The sequence below is a fragment of the Octodon degus genome, unplaced genomic scaffold (genome assembly GCF_000260255.1).
Source record: "Octodon degus isolate 3935 unplaced genomic scaffold, OctDeg1.0 scaffold00011, whole genome shotgun sequence".
Taxonomy (NCBI): Eukaryota; Metazoa; Chordata; class Mammalia; order Rodentia; family Octodontidae; genus Octodon; species Octodon degus.
In genome coordinates, this window is record NW_004524587.1 from 6,878,183 (window position 1) to 6,884,232 (window position 6,050).

The following is a 6,050-nucleotide window of genomic DNA, read 5'->3' on the forward strand; positions in this document are numbered from 1 at the left end:
CAGCCAACAGCGCCTGCTCCAGGCACAGAGGAGACAGAATGGCTCCCAGAGAGGCTCTGCAGGAAGAGCTGAGTTCCCGGCCACTGGGGCCTTTACAGAGCGGCCTGTCTCCAGCACCTGCCAAACTCACATTTTAAATCATTCTTCTGGGCTCTTTGCTCTTCATTTTCAATATATATTTGACTAAGAGCTCCCAACAATAATCATGCCACTGCCCCAATATTCGACTGCTTTGAGATTTCTTTTAAAAGATTAATCAGTCTTAGTGTTTAATCTCAGTCTCAGGCAAAGTCTCTGAACATGGGCAAAATTCAGACAAATTTTCTGCCAAGCCAAAACACCAATGATTTGGAGTCCAACAACCAATGCAGTCCTTTTTCCCAACAGAAACCTCCCCAGGCTGGTCTTTACAGGCAAGCACTGTGTCAGTCCTCTAGCCTGAGCTCTGACAAGAATCTCCCCTACAGAATAGTCAAAGCTGTTCCAGTGCTTCTCCTATAGGCAACATCTCCAAACCTTTCCTATCTCTTCCCATAAGCCATTCCCAAAAGCTTATAATCCACGTGGTCAGGATTAGTCACAGCAATGACTCCACTCCTCTGGTACCAAATTCTGTTTTATTCTTCTCTTGCTGGGACAAATACCCAATTATCAATATGAGGGAAGGAAAGGTTCATTTAGCTCACACATAGTGGAGGTTTCAAGACACTGGAGAAGAGGCTGGGACACTGCTATGTCCAGGATAACCCTCTCCACCTCTCTGAGAAAACACAGGCTAGGCAGTTTAACAGTTTGCACGTTTCCAGCCCCACCCATCTGGCCTGCCCTGGTCCTCTGGTCCTGCCCCTCAAGCCACTCGTTGCTCCTCCAGCCACGTCTGGCCCATAACTGATATGAGGCTTTAGTGAGACAACTAGACACAAAGCATAACAGGTGGCACATCAGAGGGGCATCACAGAGCAGGAACAGTCCGTGGCAGGTGAGCAGGAGAGAGCAAAGTCATAACAGCATGTTTGTTTCACCCATGGTGAAACAGCACTGTCTTTTCTTATTCTATCCAGGCTGTAAGCCTACTGACTGGTACTACCCAAAATCAGGGCGGGGGTACCCTTAAGCCAGCATCACACTATTAACTCTAGCACCCCATCCTTACTCCAGCATCACACACCATAGACACAGCAACCTCTGAAAGGCCCCATCTGTAACTGCATGAGCTTTGGGGGGACATGTACACATAAGGCAGAACTCCCTGAGGGCTATGGACAACTGTGGCATCTTCTGAGACATGGAACCCAAATGTCTTAGATGAAGGATTCTGAGGCAGGAGGATGGGAAGTTCAAGCCCAGCCCTGTCAACTTAGCAAGACCCTGTCTCAGCCACAACATTAAGTAAAATAAATCAGACACACACATTTCAATAGTGCATTGAAGCAAAATTGAATAAGAAAAACATGTTTTCCCAAACTTAAGCAGTTCCCTTTAAACTTCAGCCTGCCTATGGCTATTATTCTTTCTTCTATTACAAATGAAATTAGTGATTTTGTTCCTGGAAGAAAGGTTTGATAGACCCATTTGATACATTTCTGTGTCTTCCATGATGATGTGCTAAGTCAAAAAACTGTCACTGCTTGATAGACTGCTTTTGTTCTGCTTCTGCAAACTCCTTGTCCACCTGAGTCAGCTAAATAAATACATCCTATTTTTCTCTCCAAGTCTCTCCTAACTCTCAAATCCTACATTTCCTGGCAACCTTGAAGGCACTGAGGATGACAGCCTTGCTGTGTCTTGCCTGAAGGTACAAGGGCCCTGAGCTGTGGGAAGCTCTAGAGCCATGGCACTTCTGGGTGAGACTTGGGTTGCAAAGCTAACTGGCCTCCCCATAGCCTGGATTCTCCCATGTCATAGCAATCGAATGTGAGAGAGATTCAAGAGGATTCTGGGACATCACACTATAGGGCCACAGCAAGGTTTTAGAGCCCAAGTTGTTACCTGCCCCTAGGGATGGAAAGGGAACTTGATCATCTCCCATGTGGTACCTGGCTCAGATGAAGTGGGATAAAACCTACAACCCCAAGTCAGGAAGGTAGGAGTGACATGGCAGCAAGAGAGGCTCATAAGAGGGGTGGAAGTGGCCTCCCATGAGGATTGGCTCTCCATGAGAGCAGCTCATAGGAGGTGTGCCAAGTAATCTGACACATAGGAAACCCATACCCAAGTTGGAAAAGGGAATCAAAACAGGGTATGAGTATGATTGTGCCAAAAGAGTGGGGCACAAAAATGTGTTAGACTGCAGGTCTCTTATCATGGACTACATGTTTGGGAAAGAGTGGAGCCACCTGGGACTCTTGGTGATCCACATAAGGCTTATGGAGGTGTCCCTCAAATGGCAGATATGTTGTGGGATCCAAGTTCAGGCTTATAATAACCCTCCAGTTGCTAAACTGCACCTTCAAAGTCCTGTGAGGGGGACAGTCTAATCAGCTTGTAGTGAATGTAGTTGAGAGGGGTTGGAGACCACAGATGGTAAACTAGTCTAGAGGTTGTGTGAGACTGTCCTTGCCCTGCCCTGTAAGCTGGAATGGAATGGAATGGAACAGGGAGAGACCGGTTCCAAAACTACAGGCTCAAATTACCTTTGGGAGACAGGGAAATATGGCTTGTAAGTCTGCCTCACCTGGGAGCCACAGTGTTGACTTCTTGCATCCCACAAACAGAAAAACAGGTCCTGTATTCAGATAAGTCACCAAAGCCAGGAAGAGATGCGGCACATGGGCTGATGCATAAAGTTCCCGGGATATGGCCAAAGACAACCCACATGGGCTGACTGTAAACCAGACACTGGTAATAGAGGAAGTGAAACAGGACAATTCTTGTTCCAAATCTTCAATATCTTCTCCTCTGGAAAGCCACCCAAGACATTCAAGGATATTTAAAATGACTCTTAGAAGTGGCCAGGATGATAGCTGAGTGGCATAAGTGCCTGCCTGGCAAGCACAAGGGCCTGAGTTCAATCCCTGGTTCTACCAAAGATAAATAAATAAATAAATAAATAAATAAATAAAATAAAATGACTCTCAGAGCATGGAATCTTGGCTGGATGGTAGTCATGTTAGGAGGCTCATTCTTGCTGCTACATGAAAATAATGATGTAGACCAGTACAGGACCTGCATGCTTGGATCATGCACCAGGGACAACAAAGCTGTACACACTGATGGGGCTCATCCCAGCAAATGGCACTTGGTTATTTGCTTGGACTTAAAAGGTATATGCCTTGCACCAGTCGCTCAACCTGTCTTTGCATTTCATTGTGAGCATAAATGATCAGCTCACTTGGACTAGGCTTCCCCAAGGATTCAAAAACTCTCCTTTCACCTTTGGGCAGGTGCTGGCCACTGGCCTCACAGCTTTCATCACACCAGGGGACAGCTGCACCTTGGTATAGTATGTAAGTGGCCTCCTGACAGCCCCAACCCGCAAGGACTGCTATCAAGGAGCTAAGGACCTCCTGCACGTACTTTGGAAGGCTGGAGATACAGTGTCCAGGAAAAAGGCACAAATTTGTCAACAAAAAGGGAGATATTTAGACTCCCCTTTAGAAATAAGGGGAGTGTTAACTGGGCAGTGAGGAGTACCAGGGTTTCTGTGACCTTCCAATCCCACACACCCAGTGCCAGATAAGAGATTTGGAGGGTAGTGTGATTCTATTGTATCTGGATTCCCAATTCTTCACTTATGGCTAAGCTCCTATATGACGCCACTGAGAGGGAAGGAGTCCCTCCTCTGGGAATCTGACCAGGAAAGAGCATTTATTTATGTATTTATTTATTTATTTATTTGTTTATATTTATTTTTTTATGGCAGAACCGGGGATTGAACTCAGGCCCTTGAGCTTGCCAGGGAAGCACTTATTCCATGTAGCCATCTCTACAGCCCCCTTTTTTTCCTTTTTTTTTAAATTTAATTTAATTTAATTTAATTAATTTATTTATGTACTTATTTTGGCAGAACCAGGGATTGAACTCAGACCCTTGCGTTTGCCAGGCAAGCACTTATTCTACTGAGCCATCTCCCCGGCCCCCAGGAAAGAGCATTGAAACAAATCCTAGAGTCCCTGATTCAGGCCCTAGCCTTAGCATGGCCAGATATACCCAAGCCTTTCTTCCTATCTGTCCATGAATGAAAGGCAATGACCATAGGAGTCCTAACCCAGGTCATGGGATTCTGGCAGTGTCCCATGGCATACCTGTCAAAACAGTTCGACTCTGGTCCAAGTATGGCTTCATGCTTCAGTGCACTTGTCCACCCTGGCTGCCAATCCAAGATCACTCCTGGGAAGCAAGATTCTGGCCCAGTGGACTTTGTCTCACTGCCTAGGGAAGACAGATGTACCATCCTCCTTTTCCTTCCTAACTCACTCCCTTCCTCCCTGTGCTCTGTTTGAGGACACCACAGAAAGAGAGCTTCCTGCACTCGGACCAGGAGGAGCAGTTGCTTTCACCCTGCAGGACAATCTCATCCAGCTCTGGGAACCGGGGGAGCCTCTTGGGAGACTGATGGCAGGGAGACTCCCCAGCCACTTGTTCCCTAACCCTGGCTGCCTTTCTTCCCTCTAGTGTCCCCACAGTGGGCAATTTTCCCTGAAAAACATCAAGAGACAATTCTGTCAGATGCCTCTTGCATGATCTTCCCTAACTGGGACTAAAAGGAGACAATAAATAAAAAATATTGATCGTTTACTCCACTTTGGTGTGGCTCCAATACTGATTTGATAATGGGTCACACTGGTCAGCTGAGGGAACTATTGATTTCCAAATTGCTCAACACCATGATAACTTCCTCCAGAGAAATGGCTGGTGGCCAGGCGTTTCCTGAATTCAAGGCTTTTTTACTCTGTGAGTAACCTTTCGTCTATCCTGCTCACCTAACTCCAAATACTACTTGCCAAACAAAAACCTCTTACTTCCCCTTCCAAACCTCTCCTTTTTCATGAACTCCATTCCAGGTACCGAAATACTTCCTGCCAAATAAAAACCTCTTACCCCAACAAAATCTCCTAGCCCCACATCTGATCCTAAAATATCACTCCTTTACTCCTTCTTCCCTCCTCTACTCAGGAATTCAATCGTGCTAATGGTCCCCTGCCCTACCATCTTTCACTTCCTCAACAATCTCAAGCCAAGAACCCTCCCCACCCTCACCTCCTTTTTCCCCAAGTGCTCCTCTTCTCCAAATCCTTCAGGCCACCCAGCACCCTGATGAAATTCACCCCGGCCTGCCACGCTGACCCCACCCCAGGGTCAGGCTGAGAGGTTGACTGAGACTGGGTGTGGTGTCGCCCGCCTGTAATCTCAGCACTTGGGACTCTGAAAACAGGAGGATCACTACGAGTCCAATCTTTGTAGTGAGACCCTGTATACCCTGTATTAATTATCAAAAAAAAAGAAAGAAAGAAAGAAAGAAAGAAAGAAAAGAAACATTGAAAATTAATGAGCTGAACATCCAAATAAAATTGTTTTAAAAAATTACAAATGATTCTGCCTTCAATTCCCAACACTAAAAAAGAAAAACATCACAAATGAATAAACACAAAGAAACTAGTGAAACCACATTACCCTGATACCAACCTTAATAAATGTCACAGGAAAGGAAAATTACAGACCAGTACTTCTCATAAATATAAATGTAAAAATCTTAAATGACATACTAGCAAGCCAAATCCAATGGCATATTGAAAGGATTATACAACAGGACTGAGTGGAATTTGTCCCAGACATGCAAGAGTGATTTCACATGGAAAATCAATTGCTATACACTACATTAATAGAATAAAGGAAATGAAAATTACTTAATCATCTCAATGATTGTAGATAAGGGCTTTGGATTAAACCCAACATTTCATGAAAAAAAGCAGTCAAAAAAAAAAAAAGAGCAGTCAAAAAATAGTAATTGGTGGCAACTTAAAATTACAAAAGCCTTTTTTCAAAACAAAAAAAAATCAGAGTTGGGGCCGTGAAGATAGCTCAGTGGTCTAAGTGCCTGCCTGGGCAAG